This window comes from Sciurus carolinensis, chromosome 19 (assembly GCF_902686445.1).
Source record: "Sciurus carolinensis chromosome 19, mSciCar1.2, whole genome shotgun sequence".
NCBI classification, from domain to species: Eukaryota; Metazoa; Chordata; class Mammalia; order Rodentia; family Sciuridae; genus Sciurus; species Sciurus carolinensis.
In genome coordinates this window covers 28751957-28768033 of record NC_062231.1, presented here as the reverse complement: position 1 = coordinate 28768033, position 16077 = coordinate 28751957, and the positions used below count along the sequence as shown (strand labels likewise).

General features: G+C 54.8%; 1 protein-coding gene across 9 annotated transcripts in view; it reads left to right on the top strand.

Annotated features, from left to right (window-relative positions):
• Positions 1-16077, top strand: part of Mitf (melanocyte inducing transcription factor) — a 191360-nt gene that overhangs the window by 71516 nt on the left and 103767 nt on the right. Inside the window, exon 1 of one of the 9 annotated variants that reach the window (XM_047534660.1) lies at positions 6274-6415. The exons of the other annotated variants lie outside the window; for them this stretch is intronic. The gene's annotated coding sequence lies outside the window, so the exon portion shown is untranslated. Of the gene's footprint in view, positions 1-6273; positions 6416-16077 lie in introns of those variants that run through there. 9 annotated transcript variants of the gene reach the window in all.

The following is a 16077-nucleotide window of genomic DNA, read 5'->3' as shown; positions in this document are numbered from 1 at the left end:
CGCCTCTCCAGGGCAGCGCCTGCCCGAGGCCGACGGGGAGCTCGTGTCTAGGACCACACTGCCCGAGGTTCCCGTGGCGGGAGCTTAGGAAAGCGGAGCTTCCTCCGTGGGCTCAGCACACACAGGCCACGTGTCCCCTGAGCGTGTGGACATGCAGAGAGACAGGCCATGGTGTCCCCTGAGCGTGTGGACATGCAAAGAGACAGGCCATATGTCCCCTGAGCGTGTGGACATGCAGAGAGACAGGCCACGTGGCCCCTGAGCGTGTGGACATGCAGAGAGACAGGTCATGGTGTCCCCTGAGCATGTGGACATGCAGAGAAATAGGCCACGTGTCCCCTGAGCGTGTGGACATGCAGAGAGACAGGCCGCGTGTCCCCTGAGCGTGTGGGCATGCAGAGAGACAGGCCACATGTCCCCTGAGCGTGTGAACTTGCAGAAAGAGAGGCCACGTGTCCCTCAGCCTGTGGGTACACAGGAGCTTGGTGTCAGTCAGCTGAGGCTGTTTGGCTGCACACCAAGATGGCACAAGTTTGGCGTGGTACAGACAGCTCTGCCCTGTCCACTCCCATCTGAGACCCAGACTGGGGACCACAGGGCGGCTCCTCTGGGACCTTTGTTCTGAGTGGAAGGGAAAGGCGTGGCGTGCCCCCGAGTGGCTGCTGGCACTCCTGCGCACACGTGCTGGGCCCCAGACGTGCATAGCCAGGCCTGAGCTCAGTGGGCAGGAAGTCCAGAGCCCCAGAGGGGCCTGCCAGCGGGGACTCTCGGACACCAGCCAGCACGGCCACGCTCCGACCTCGGCACTGCATCCGTGGACGCGGTTCTTGGGACCAGTCCTGGGTGTGTTCCCTGTCCGTTTTGTCATCACGCACATATTCCTATGTGCCACGTCTCTTCATGTGTTCGACGTACCCAGTTTACGTATACGATTCGTATACGAGACGTGTGTTTACGTAATACAAACATGTAAATATATATGTGTGCATGTAGTTTTCGACCTTCGTTCCGTTTAGTGTCCCAGGCTGCGTGGGATCGGAGGTGTCGGTCAGTGGCGCGACCTCCGCTCCTTGAAGCAGGTCTGGGCCCCTTGATGTGGCAGCTCATGCACCCGAGGAGCCCCGAGCGGCTGCCGTCATCCAGCAGGGCTTGCCCCTCCTGCCAGCTGTGGGGTGGAGGCCCCGTGGTCTCCCGGGGGCAGCCCGAAGCCTCCCGTGGGGAATCCGTGTCACCAGGGCCATCTGGATCATCCCGGCCTCGGGTGGTTGTCCCTGAGCAACGGCCGCCGGCCCGGGGCTGCCGGTCAGCAAGCCTGTCAGCCTGAGGCCCTGCCAGCTGGTGCTCTGCGCAACGCCGGGGCCGGGCGCGTGGGGAGCCTGGACCAGAGCTGCTGGGATCGTGCTGCAAAGGCGGTGTTTCAGGACGAAGAGCGCCTTGGGGAGGTGGGCTGGCGTCCTCCGTCGGTGGGCAGCTGCTGTCCCGACCACATGGGCTTTTCCTCGTGGAGCCGCGCGTCAGGCTCGCGCAGGGACCGTGTCTAATCGGATGGTGCCCGGGCTGTGCAGGACGGCTTTCAGGCCGATTGTGTCAGCTGACATCAGTCCGCGTCATCTCAGTCGATTAAACAAATACCACAACGTCACCATGCTGGCTTCCACCATAAAGAAGTTTCCGTAGCGCTGCAGGCACGTGAGTAGAGAAGGTGAATGTGTGCAGACTGTGTTCTGTGACACATCGATGCGAAGCCCCACGTTCAGACAGACAGCATGATCCGATGGGGACTGTGCTGCTCCGTGGATGTCCTGCTATCGGGGATAGCCTGATCCCGATTTCTGAACTTACATCCTGGAGGACGTGGAGGGAGGCACAGATCTGAGTCGGCCCGTCCCTGGGGTCTGACGCTCCGGCATGCTGGACTCGCAGGCTCTGTTCCCTGGTGCTTTGCCCGAGTCAGGTAGAGATTCTGTACAAAGCAGAACCTGTTTCTCAGTGCCAGGCTTCTTGCCCTGTCTCCTAACCTTTCTGTCTGTTCAGTTGTGACATTCTGAACCGCTGATCTCCTAGACTGATTTGCCAAGAAGCGAAGCGATTCTTTGGATTTATACATCTGTTTGGTTACTTGAGCATCTACTTTATGCCAGTCTGTGTTTTAAGCACAGAGAATTCAGCAGTGACAAAACAAATGACCGGAGAACTTTTCCAGGGCCAGGTCCTTTGCTTCTGTCAGATGCAACAGGCGGTTCGCAGCCCCCAGGCCTGAGGAGCCGCTGTCCGTGGCCTCGAGAGCGTCTGCAGTCTGGCCTGTCCCTAGTCTGGGCTTACCTCCTAATTTCCCTGCGCGCGTCCCGGCTGCAGCTAGCCTGGCTCCCCCACCGTTGCTCCGGCCAGCCCCCAACCAGCCCACCAGGGTGCTCTGGGCCTGGCCGCTCAGCCAGCTGTCCTCCCACAGCTCAGGTCCTGCCTCCTCTTGGCCTTGCTCAGGAGGCAGCTCTGGGCCTCCCCTGCCCGCCTCTGTCTCCTGCCTCGACTTGACCCCTGAAGCTTCTCACTCTGCTTCGTGACCACCAGCTCCTGCTGCCTTTAACACTCTCCACAGCTGAGTTACTATCATTCGCATCCTTCTGACGCTTCCGGGACGTGGGGATTCTCCTCACGTCCACCGCTACATCCCAGCGGCGCCTGGCACGTGCCGGATGCTGGGTGGCGCTCATTCACTGAGAGACTGTGAGCTTCCTTCTTCCCTTCCAGAGCCTGTGGCCTGGAACCCAAATCTGGCCAAGTTAGATGAGTCGCCGGGTCGCTCGGGGGTCATGGTTTCCCGACGCTCAGGCCTGCTGCTGCCCTGGGTGGGCCTCTGGTGTGTCTCTCTGGTCTCCCCTGGTCTCACGTGTTCCCAGCAGCACTTGCGTCTGTGTTGTCGAGCTGGGCCCTGGATCCCTGAGGCTTCTCCGTGACACGGTGCACAGGTTGCAGACTGCTCCACCCTGGGTTGCTCACCTGTCCGGGCAGCACAGGCGCAACTGTGGGCTGGCGTACCACGCTGTCCCAAGCCGCGGCTCGGAGCCCGCGGGACATGTCTGCAGGTGGAGAGCTCAGGCCCGTGGTGTCGGGCACGGGACAGGCACAGAGCCAGGGGCACTGCAGACGACTCTTAGGCCTCGTCATTAGGCACGAGTGCGGGGTCCCAGGCGGAGGTGCAGGAGTGGGCGGTGGAGAACACCCGCGTCCTCTTCCTCGTCCTTCCTGTTCTAACCTGGGTGGCCACGGTTTTCTCCCTGCCATGGGAAGAAAGGCTGTTCAGACGGGAGCCCCGTCCTCGGCTGTGTGCTGAGACCTGGGCCATCTTTTCTGTGACTGCCTGTTTGAGCAGGTGGCAGCTGGGCCGGGTTGGGTCCTCGAGGTGCATTTCGCCCTCATGTCCACTGCTGGCGAGGGTCATGCTTTGGGGCCTGTGTTCCCAGGCGCTGCCAGGTCGCGGGCTGGCTCTCTTTGCCCCTGGATTTGGATCCCGCAGTGAACTGATCTGCAGATGTTTATCAAATGCGTGCAGGAGGACTGTGAGGCCCCTGCTGGGAGGTGGGCCCTAGAGAGGTTCACCTGGGCCCTGTGCATCCTGCAGGGAAGGGAGCGACGTTCCGGGAGACGGCGGGAAGCAGCGGAAGCCGGGTGGTGCCGGGTGCACGGGCAGCAGCCTCTTCAGAGCCCTGCGCTGGTCGGAGCGTCCCTCGGCAGGGACTGAGCGTCTGGGTGTTCAGGCCCCTGTCCTGTCCACTCCTGCTCCGTGAGGAGCAGCCCTGAGACCTCATGAGTGAATACAGGACCTGTCACTCCGCCGTGTCCCTGGGATCCCTGTGGGTCAGGCATGTGGGAGGCTGGACTGGGCACCTCTGGCTCCGAGTCTCTCGTGAGGTTGCAGCGGGTGGTGGTTGCTGCTGGCAGGTTGACACCCCTGCTACTCACCCTCTTCCAGCACAGGGGACAGGGCTGGCCTGGGGTAAGGCCCACGAGGCCTCCAGCCAGGGTCGCACAGCTGCTGTCCCTGCCAGGGAGTGAAATCAGCCTTTGCTGACCATCATCTGTGTGGTGGCTTGGGCCCTCAGCAAGCCGAGTGCTTTAGTGACCTCGACTTCAGGTGGCCTTCCTACATGGTCTCTCCCTAGCCACCCTGTCTCTAACCCCACGTCCTCGTGCCGTTGAGACTCCTTTGACTATTGTCCCCTGTCACCTGTCTCCCCCACTCCAGCACTAAGCCGTAGGGATGCCACGGAGAATCCCGCCCCTCTCATGCCTCCTGTGCACCCAGGAAGGGCGCCAGATGACATCTGTGCACCCAGTGAACTTTGGATCGTAGATAAAAACAATGCTTCTGCATATCACAAGGAACTTTAAAAAATAGCAATATATCCCAAATACGGGACCAGCTTATGCTGAAAAGTTATCTGTGGTTTCTCTAAAACTCAGATTTTAACTGTGTGCCCGTAGTTTTTATTGCTAGATCAGGAAATCCTAGTGCCTGTTACTTTGCAGAGTGAGAAGCACTTTGTGGAGCTCAGTAAATGTTTGGTGAATGAGAGAGTGAATACGTGGAGAGCTCATTCCTTCTCCTGAGCAGTTTAGTGAGGTGGGTCTTATCACTCTGTGGACATGATCACATTATCTGACAAGGCTGGCCGTGGACCCAGGGCCAGTTGGTTTTGCACTGGACGGGAGTCGGTTTGGGAAGCTGCTCCTGTCTTCCAGGTGTCTTCTGTCTTTTCCGTACTTCGGGCTGCTTGCTTGTCTTCCTTGTGGCTGAAAGAGAGTTCCCGAAGGATTCTCAGGAGCTCGGGTCCCCAGGAGGCCAGAAAGTCTGTGTGGAGTCTGAGCCCTGAGGAGCCAGGCACCAGTGTGGGGTGGAGCTGATCCCATGGGGAAACCTGGGCTGGCCCCAGGCCTTCCCATCCACCTCTGTGCTCAGGCCCATGCCGTCCCCACGGGCAGAGCCCAAGTCCACATCCTTACCAGAGCTGCCAGGAAGCCTGGATGTGGACCCGTGGCTTCTGCGGTTGGAGTGCTCTCTTTGAACTCAGAAGGAGGTGACTTCCCCAACAACCAGGTGTCTTAGGACCCGTGCGGTGGCCTAGAGGACAACACCTGGTGCCACCTATGGACTCTGGGGGTGTGGCCACCGCTGCTTCTGGGCAGCCCTTGCCTCTGCCTGTCTGAGCGCTGTTTGCCTTCGCTTTCATTTCCAAATGTGTCGTGGGGTACTGGGCCCGACCCCCGGGGCTCTCCGTGCAAAAGCCCAGCCTGATTCTCTGGGGGGGAGGCGTGTGTTTCACAGATGACTTTAATTCTATTTGTGGACACTTCCAAAATTTTCCATCAGGAGCATTAACAATAAAATAGTCTCAGAACTATTTTCTCAGTGAGAAAACTAAGTTGGAAGACCCTCGTCTGTAGTCTAAAATCCAAACCTTGAATGTCAAAAGATAAATACTTTTTTCTGATACTTTACTGGGCAGAAATACCTGACCTAAAATGGCCCGAGGCTATTTACAGTCTTTATTCCATCACTTCATTGAATATTCATATATTTCCTGGTAGGAATATTGATATGCTTGATTATGAGCTATTGCCTCATTCTCACTGGGGATATCATACTGCCAATGATGTGTTATCTTTATAAAATTTGGAAAATTCTGACGTTCAAGACTCATCAATCCCTGAGGGTCTTTTTGAAATGTGTGTGTGCACGTGCCTGTGTGCATGAGTGTGCATACAATACATATACGCATCTATAGCAAGTTCTAGAAGGCTACATCCAACATCGTCAACAGTGATCGCTTTTAAAAGAAAGGACTGGATGTGGAGACGGGGATTGATTCATCCTTCATAGTCTTCAGTATTTCTGATCCTTAGTGAGATAAAATGATGGCCCTCTTCCCAGGGAAGGAGAGAGGATGGGCTCGAGTGGGAATCGCTCTGAGCTTGAGGGAGAGTCTTGATGCTGACAGATGCTGGGTGGCTGGGCCTCGCTGAGCATATCAGCTCAACCATGTTGGCCATTGACAAGGACCCAGAAAAGGCTGTGGACACAATGGTCAGCTGACTGCCTTGGGGCCATGCGGCATGGCCAGGAATTCTTTTAGCACTAATTTTGCAAAAAGAGATGAATGAAGGCAGCAGAGACGGTGGGTGAGTAAGTGAAGCTGCTCTGCGGGCCATGGGCGGACATCTGCGCCAAGCCTGAGGATTACTCACCACTGTGCTTTTGCAGAAGTCCTTCCACGGAAGGCAGAGGCATGCCTAGTCACTGGGGCTCGTAGGTGGACAGCAGACCGACCCGGCGAGCTGGGCAGCGTCGGGGTGCAGCTCTGCCTGGGCTCCTCCACAGCCTGCTTTTCTGAGTAAGCCTAGAAGATGGACTCCCGGGGTAAGTCTGGTTTTGCTGTTTGGGGCTTAATAAGCCAGGGGTGAAGGAGACCTGACCGCAATTGGTAGTGCCTGCCTTTCTCCTGGGAGAAGGACCTGATCAGGTGCGGCGTATTCTGGCCTTCTTGCTCTGATGCTCACAGCTGTGCCTACCTTCCTCAACCTGGAAGTCTGATGTCCGAGTGCTGGAAGGCCCCTGACGGTCGTCTGTAAGTTCCGTGGCGCTGTGTGGAGAGCAGCATGACGGAACTAGACTCCCCGGCCCTTCCCACTCCAGCGAGTGTGGCCCAAGCTCAGGGTGTGTTTGCAACCTTAGTGGTGGGTTAGACTCTGCGGGGGGCTGTTGCTGGAGCTTTATGACCTGTAATCATGGTTTTGTGCTGCACGTTTCTTTAATTTTTTCCCCCTGTTTTACACTGAGACAGTGACACGTGACAGTCCATGTTAAGTTTATTTTTTCCTCTTTTTTAAAAATATTTTTTTTAGCTGGGCATGGTGGCTCATGCCTGTAATGCCAGGGGCTCGGGAGGCTGAGGCAGGAGGGTCATGAGCTCAAAGCCAGCCTCAGCAAAAGTGAGGCACTAAGCAACTCAGTGGGACCCTGTCTCTAAATAAAATGCAAAATAGGACTGGAGATGTGGCTCAGTGGTTGATCGGCCCGGAGTTCAATCCCTGGTACCCTCCCCAAAATAAATATTATATATATATTCTTATATATATATATATATAAATATTATATATATATTCTTAGTTGTAGGTGGACACAGTACCTTTGTTTTATTATTTTTACGTGGTGCCTCTCATGTGCTAGGCAAGTGCTCTACCACTGAGCTACAACCCAGCCCTTTTTCCTCTTTCTTTTAAAGAGATTTTAGAGAACTTTGAATCCTGGAATCAGTCTCTTGATTCTGACTTCAGAGAAATGTTGGTCCTTGAGTTCAGAAAAAGTGAGGCTTTTCCAAATGCTCACACATGAGCTTTGTCGTAACGCTGCTGAAATTATGAAAACACTGCTCTTCCCTCTGGCTGCTAAAGGCCCCCTTTCGTTACCCAGGTTGCTAGGAAAAAGGTCTTTTTTTTTTTTTTAAGTTTGACCATGACTGCTTTGAAAGGCGGCTTTCACTCTGGCCCTGCTTCTCTTCCTGTGTCCAGCAAGGTCCAGGGCTCTCTCTTGCATCTGCTTAGGATACTCTGCTGAACACGGGGTTCCCAGCGCTTTACAGATAAAAGGGCCCTTGCATCTCGTCAGCCCCAGGCTGGGTGTTCTCCCTTCCCCTTCCTCTCCAGCTCTGGGAGGTCCCTCTACCCCCTTGCTTATCCCAGTGGTGGTGACATCTGTGTGGCTCGTCAAGGCCTCAGCTTCAGTTGACCGTTCCCTAGTGTTCAGTTCCTACAAGACAGAACATCCATCTGCCCTAAATGCAGACCCAGGTCAGGGAAGATTGAAATATGAACAAATGTAAGAGAATTTCGGTTTATTTTTTTAAATGAAAAAGAATTACTTTATACCTTTAAAAATAAAAACACTTCGGTCCTTAGTGTCTGAATCTCACCCAGAAATGTCGGCACTGCTGGATTCTGAAGCCCTGTGCACGGGCTGTGGAGTGGGAGGGCAAGCTGGCCCCGTTTTCCTGGGCGCTCGGCTCTTCTTGGGTATTTGGGGCAGGGGTGTAAAAGCCTCTGAGAGTCCAGCTGTCAGTACTTTGGGAGTTTCCCGGGCTGCCGTGGAAGAGAAGGTGAGATAGGAACCGAGGCTGCAGAGATGGCTGCCGGCTGGGGTGGAGGCACACCACAGCCCTAGGCCTGCCTCTGTCCTCCTGGGGACCGTGGCCCGCTGCTCTCTGCTGTGGGACTCTTTGCCCCCTCTCAAACACCGCCTTTTAAGGATGGCCTTGCAGGTGCAATAAGGTGAATGGCTGAGATGCTTTAGAAAAGTTCCTGCCCAGGGCCGGCCGGCACCCAGGGCCTGACTCCACACACAGAAGTACGCTGAAAGCCGCGGCCACTGGACAGAAGCCTCCCATCTGGAAACCGTCAGAGTAATAGGACAGGTGGGCTTTTCTTTGTTTTTGGGTAACATAAAGGGGCAGCAAGGCTTGCTGGGTATCAGTGGAGATGTGACCCAGGCCCTTACCAGGCGGCTCTTTTCCTAAAGAAAAGGGGAAATTCTTTATCAATGTCTTCAGAGCAGATAACTCTGTGGATGAGCCGTCCAGCCTGTTCTGAGGTGGTCCTGTTGCCTGTGTTGCTTCCTGTTTCTGAGCTTCTCACTGACCAGTAAGAGGCTGGGATCCAGCAGCTTTACCCCAAGCTGTGTGCTGCCCATCAGGACCTTGCTTTCTCAGAGAGAATGAGAGATGAAGCTCACATGTTGGAAGAGAGAGTTCAAGATGGGGCTTAAAAACACACACAGTTCATAACTAGATACGATCTTTCTGGGCGTATCCGCATCTCTCTATGTATCTTGCACATGATTCAACAAGCGCCAATCCAGATTCATAAAGCAATCTTAAAATAACTGCTGAAAGAAAAAGGAGGGAAAAACGGCAGGCAGTTTCCGTGACAATTAAATGTGTATTTACCACCTTAAATATTCAAAGACAACTTTGTGTAGTTAATTTTGGTGGCATAATATTTGAAAGGGTGGCAGACTAAAGAGCAGAAGGTAATTCTTGAAACTCTAATTTGCAGGAGACTAATCAAAGTCCATTTTCATTTCTGAAGGTGCTATTTATATAATTCACATTTTTAACACATCTTAGAACTGGAATGAAAATAGTAATTAATCTTAAGGGTGAGCAATATTGCGGCTCTGCCAAATTTGGAAGCTGCCCCAAATCCTCTTGGCAATGAGGCCCAGTCTGTGGAGCGATGTCATTTGTGTGTCCCAGAGCACATAGCTCAGCAGATAGCATGTGCTCAGTGAAGTCCAGGTGACTGCGTCCCTTTGATAACACTTCGCTTGTTGTCTTAGAAAAGCAACCCTGAATGTAGAAGTGGCAGGTCAACAGTGAAGTCAAGTCAGGAGAAGCGACTGGGTGGAGCAGCGGGCAGTACTCGGGCCGAGCACAGCAAAGAGACGCAGGCGACAGCATACAGATGTGGATTAGTGGCATGTGGCCTTCGGTGCATTTCTTGTTTGCATTGATTTTCTGCAGCGAGCAAATGCATTGCTTGGAGCACTTTCATGACATCCATCAGTCAAGCTTCCTGTAACCGCTAGCTCCAGTTAATGAATTTGTAATAAATAGGAGGCACGTTTACTACGGTGTGTGGTGTCCCCTCATATCTAGTAGTTTTGGGCAGAACTTATATTCTAGCAAATTTCGTTTTTGTTTTTTTTTTAATAATATTTCATGTCGATGTCCAGTTTAGGAGGTTCTGCTACAACGCTGCGTGTTCCTTAAACTTGACCACGGATTGTTGAAATGGGACCCAGGACACAAAAGTAAAAACCCTGAAAAGAGGAAAGACGGGAACCTAATAGAAACAGGAGGCAGTTCTGCACTTGTTAGCGGCTGCATGAGGCACCGACGTGGTCTGCTTAGCGCTTTGCCTTGAAGCCCTGGGGGCTGCTCCTGGACGTGGCTCTGAAGGGCTGCAGCTTGCGAGCTGGTGAGAAGTGGCAGAGGGACGCTTCTCTGAAGCTGGCCAGAGGACCTTGCGCTGGGTCTCGTGCTGGGTGGGCGCGTGCCCAGCTCATGTGATGACCGAGGAGCTGGTGGGGTGTGAGGCCTGTCCTTGGTCTGCCCACACAGCTTGCTGGGTGCACCCAGGGTGGCTAGTGGCACGATCATGTGTCAGCAAACCAGCCTCCGTGGGGTGATGCTCAACTTGTTCCCTAAAAACCGCGGAGGAACAAAGTGTGTTTCCAAAGTAGCACTGTGGCAGGATCGACTGCCCGCGGGGCAGTGACAAGCCGCTGCCTGTGCAGGTGTGTCAGGAGCTCAGGCTGGAGCCCTCTCCCTGTCGCTACCCCAGGGGTTCCATGGAGGAAGTGAACCGGTCACCCTCTGTTTGCGACCTGGGACAGTAATTCTCCCCGCCAGATGTTGGGCCCTGCCTGTGTATCCTTCCCTGGCTGAGGACCAGAGGCACCAAGTTCCTAGTTGTCCACAGCTTGCAGTTTCATTGCCAGATGGGCTGCCCAGTAAAGCCAGTGGCCTTGAACTTGAAGCACCGTAGGTCCTGGTCACGGAGTCTAACCTTGAGCAGAGGCCTGCTCCATACTTACCAGATGCTGCTGTGGAAAATGGAAAGCACTATTTATGGAGCTAGCCTGAAGCCTGGGGCTTCGTCTATTTCTCTGAAACAAGGAGGGAGGGAGGGTATGTCATGTAAAAGTAGTTTTCCAGGAAGAAAGTGCTTTAGGCAGGTGTGAGAATCACATTTATCAGAAGGGACTCTTAAGGTTAAAATCCATTCCCGAAGTCACTCAGACCTGCAGGAACCTCTCGTGCAGACTTTGATGGGCCCGAGAAGTGGTGTCCCCAGCGAATGCACCCCCCAAGTCACCTCAGTGTTGTGCCTCCCCCCTTGTTGAGGGTCTCAGCCCTTGGCTGTGCGGGGTGCTGGTCCTGTGGGTGTTACAGCGCCCTCTGTATGAAGACCACGGATGGGGAAGTGTCTCCGGTTTCAGTACCACAAATGACTGCTTCCGCACGACTCTGGGTTTCTATTTGATGGACACACTTAGTCATGAACTGGTCACACCTTCTTCCTCTTCTTGTGTTTGCTTTGACCCCCACTTTTTTTTTTTTTTTTTTTTTTTTTTTTTTTTTTTAAACCAAGAGGAAAAACCACTTGCCAACATGGTTGTCTGAATTACCAGCATCTACTAAAGAAGGCAGATCTGGCCACACTGGGCTCACATGTCTCCATGGCAACTGGGGATCCAACCACGAGGTGCCACCATTTTCCTAAGCTCTCTTCAGACTTGAAGACGTTGGAGTCTGAGCCCGTGACTTAGAAAGCAATTTGTGACCCACTTCTAGAAAAGTCTGGACTCCTGTTTGTATTTGGGTACTGCTTGTGTTCCTCAGGACCTTCCTATTTTTTTTTCTTTCTGAAATTCTCTTTCCTTTATCCACTTATAGTAATTTTCTGTGGTGGTTGCTTCATCTTGAAATGTTGAGGACTTTCTTCATAAAGTGTTTAAAAGTCCTTTTGGGAGGAAACAGGTATAAAAAAGTAAAAATAGGAGAGTGACTTTTTCACTCCAGTTTATTTTATTTATTTATTTTGCCTGGCAAGTTTAACGATTTTAGCTTTTGCTCTGACTTGTTTTTGAGTCTGCCTGATTCTTAGACCGTTCAGGGCTCTGCAATTCTTTGTGGATTTATCTTTGAATTAAAAAAAAAAAATCATACAAGCACTATTTCTTTGTCAATTCCTTGTGGACGCTGAGAAAACAGAGGCTTTCAGCACATGCACTGTTGTTTTGTATCTAAGCCTGGTTGACTTTCTGTGGTCCAGCGCTAAGAACTGAAGAGCTAGGTAAGGGACAGTCATTATTCACGGACTGTAAGGGGAACCATCAGGGCGCTGCGTTTCGTGGCGGTTATCTGCTGGCTGCAAAGACCGCGAGAAGCCGTCTCTCAGGGCCGTGTCTCTGGGTGCTGGCGTAGCTCCTGGAGAATCGCTAGGAGAGACGTGGCTGCGGCTGGTCTGGAGACCTCCTCGGAGTCTTGAGGTTAGATGCCGTTAGTGCGACCCGAGGGGTGTTGGAAGCAACTCTGAATTGACCAACGTGTAGAAGCATTGATTTTCCCTGCGGTTCAGGAATTCCTTCCAGCCCTGAGAAACCTGAAGACCCAGCAAGAAGGGGCCAGCTGTCACCCCTGGATGGCCCGCATCTGGCTCACCACATCCTCCCTCTCCTGTGGTCTCCATGACCCAGGCAGAGGTCATCAGCCCTCTGTCCCTGCTTTCTTGATATCAGCCCGCTGTTTCTTGGTGCCCCATTGGTCTGCCTCCCCCGCCGATCCTGCTGCCGCCTCACGCTGGCCCCGATGGGATCTTCCTCATAGGACCTCTGCTCAGGATTGCAGGCTTCCTGAGCAGGAGGGTCACGGGCTATGTGGCTGGGCCTCTGCATAAGCAGAGCACTGAGTCTGTCCCAGCAGCTCAGGAGGCCAAGAGGCAGGATGATCGCAAGTTAGAGGCCAGCCTCAGCAACTTGGCAAGGCCCTGTCTCAAAATAAAGAAAATAAAAAGGGCCACGTGTGGCTCAGTGGTTAGCACCCCCCGTGGGTTCAAACCCATTATCAAAAAATAAAGATGAGCGTTGAGTTCATCCATTCAGCCCCTGTCATTGGGCGCCCTCTCCTCCGAGAGCCGGCTGGGGCAGGGCCAGGGCAGAGCAGTGACGGAGGCCCGCTGTGGTTTGCAGTCAGGTGGGGGACGTGCTCAGGAGCCAGGCGGAGCCGGACGGCTTGCTCTCGCACGGCAGACCTGCCAGCTGAGGGTCTTCTGGACAGAGGACTGAGCATGTGATCATGCAGCCGTCTGGAGAAGGGCGTCAGGGCCGAGGGGCAGCTGCGAGGTGACGTCCCCAAGGAGGGAACACGCAGACTGGGCACTGGACCTGCCTCGTGTCAGGCGCTGCCTCTGCTGTGGTGAGCGGGCACCGCGGCTCCCCTCTGGACCGCGTCTGGCGTTTGACGTCTCTAGAACGCGAAGCCTCACGTGGAGAGGGGCCACACGCTGCTCACCCCGTGCCACTTTCCACCCAGCGCTGCGTCTGGCCTTGGGCTCTGGGCAAGGGTCCCTGGTAAGTGAAAGTTGTGTGACTAAGGACGGCTACACAGCTGGCTTTAGAAGAATATGAAGCGGGGTCTTAGTGGAGTGGGAGGCCCAGGCCCAGAGATCAGAGGCGGTGAACCGCCAGCTCTGCAGCGTGCATGGGGACCGTCTCTTGGGCAGCGTGCACGGGGACCGTCTCTTGGGCAGGGTGCACGGGGACCATCTCTTGGGCAGCGTGCATGGGGACCGTCTCTTGGGCAGCGTGCACGGGGACTGTCTCTTGGGCAGCGTGCACGGGGACCGTCTCTTGGGCAGCGTGCACGGGGACCGTCTCTTGGGCAGCGTGCACGGGGACCATCTCTTGGGTGGTGATGCACATTTTGTATGCTGAGCAGGACACTTTACAGTCAGGTCGGGGACCTTCCAAATCTGGCAAGGGCCGGGAGAGGCTCTGAACCTTTCCCTTGTGGGCGTTGGCATAAGCCATCCTCCAGAGTCTGCCAGACGCTGGCCATGCTCCGGGTGGACCGTGGGCGCTGGACTGAGGGCAGACTGTGTGGTGGTCATTTCTGGTCTTGTGGGTTGACGTTTCCCCACTTTTAGCAGGGCCCTCGGAGCCCAGTGGGAAGGTGCTTGTTGAGAGCGAGTGTCCACGAAGCGATCACCTCAAAGTCGAGCTGAGCTGGAGTCGCAGTGGAAAGGTCATGGACTTTCCGCCTGGGACCCTCCTGGGAGGCTCCCTGAGAACCCTAACACAGCAGCCGGCCAGACCTGACGCCGGTGCCAGGGATCTCCCCACCCCTGGCTGGGAACCGAAGTTGGAGCTGGTCAGCGGCACAGCCTGCTTAAAACCAGGGGTCGTGTGCTCACCTGCTGGCGTGTGTTACTTACAGAGAAGGAAAACTCGCCATTGAGAGTGACGTGTGCGGAGTCCTCTTAGGCTGGTGGACTCAGGCAGGGGTGTGAGTAACTGAAGACCCTTCCTGGCAAAGGCCGTTTCTGTCACCTAGAGGCATCCCTGGAGAGAAGGGTCCACTTCCTGACCACGCTTCTCTTCTGGGCCCCGAGGACTGTCCTGGTTGATTTCTGAAACTTCTTCTGGTTTTCTGGAAGTTAGTTGGGAACTCCTTCCTAGCAGGAGCCGCTCTTTGGCTTCTAATGACACCTGGGTGTTTAATGGCTGCTCCGCAGCCTCACCGGGCAGGACCGTGTGCTGGCGACACCATCCTCTCGCCTGCCTCCACCTCCTATCCCTGGTCAGGAGCAGATGCCTCTCCTGGTCCTGGGCGGCTGGCTTTCTCCTGCTTGTTTTGTTACAGAGGGGCTGGAACTCACTTTGCAGGAGACCAAGCTTAAAGCTGAAAGGGTGGGCAGAGTCGCTGGGCGGAGTGGGGATCGCTGGGCCCTGCGTGTTCCTTTCACCGGGGACCTTTGTGTTGAGGGGTTGTGATTTTTGTAGGTGGCAAGATTTTTCTAGACAGCAGAGACAAGTGGATATCCTGGCAGCTTCCCGGGGAAGGGGAAATGGTTGCTTCTCACGAGTCTGTTTTTCTGGAGCTGATTCTATGGCAAAATCACTCTGGCAAAGATCGGCAGGCGGTGGGACGCTGGAGGGAGCCAGGGCTTTGTGAACGTCCTGTCCATTACTGTGGCTGAGGAATCAAAACAGGGCTTCTCCGTACATGTCCTGGGGCTCGTGGAGGGTTCCAGAGCCATATGCTTATGTCTGTTCCGAGGTCACGTGACCAGTTTCAACAAGGGGCTGCCCAGAGCCGGGTGATGAAGAAGACGGAGCAGCACATGTTGGGCCGTTCTCCTGTGTTGCACTTGGACACGGGTGAGCTGGTGAGAAGCCTTCTGGAACTTCTGTCATGATAGAAGCAGTGAGACCCTGGGCAGCTCCTAACCGTGGGCCCTTTCACTCAGGGCAGGGAACGTGGCCGTCGCTGCCTGCCTCTGGAGCAGGCGTCTCACGATTCTGGGTGAATAGTGAGCGGAAGTGGTAGCAGGGACATTTGTAGGGGAGTATTTTGAGAGTTAGCTTTTTGCACCACGACTTTAGCTGGGCAAAGATCCTTCCAGAATACCTTGTATCTGAGAATATAGCTGGAGGGCCCTGACATAAATCAAGGTGTCCAGGGTGCTGCCGTTCTGCAGGGATTGCTTGTGTGAGGCTGTGGTGAGTGTCAGGGTGTGATGATGATAAAGTTAATAAATTTCAGCTGGGCGTGGTGGCACATGCCTGTAATCCCAGCTGCTCTGGAGACTGAGGCAGGAGGATCACAATTTCAAGGCCGGCCTCAGCAACTTAGTGAGGCCCTGAGCAACTTAGTCAGACCCTGTATCAAAATAAAAAGTAAAAAGGGCTGAGGCTGTGGTCCAGTGGGTGCCCCTGGGTTCAACCCCCAGGCGTGTCTGGAATCTCACGCACACAGCTCCCTGCCGGCTCCCTACTGAGCACTGTTCTTGCTGTGGCTCACAACCTGTGGAGCTGGGCTGTCCTGGTCTTGGTTCTGCACATGAGGAAGCCGAAGGTCAGAGGGGGCAGGACAGGTTCACTCGGGGTGCCCAGCTAGTGACACAGGACAGGCACTTGCATTTGCTCTGGTTCTTCCTGACCCCAGGGCCTGGGCTGTGACACCTCTTTCCCAGGACAACCATGGTAGAGGTGGGAAGCTCATGCCTGGGTGTCCCCGTGGCCTGTCACTCTTCCCCGCTCCCGCCTCCTCAGGGCCGTGCCAGCCTCCAGCCTCCTACAGCACGGATGCCGTGGCAGGTGCCCGTGCCAGCCTCAGTGGGCAGCGTGGCCCCACTGCTCGGGCTTTCTCCGGAGGATTCTCACGTGGCACCATTTCACTCTCGGTCAGACGCCACCCCGTTTATCCTCAGCGCCTTGGTGTTTGCAGGGGTTCCTCAGCC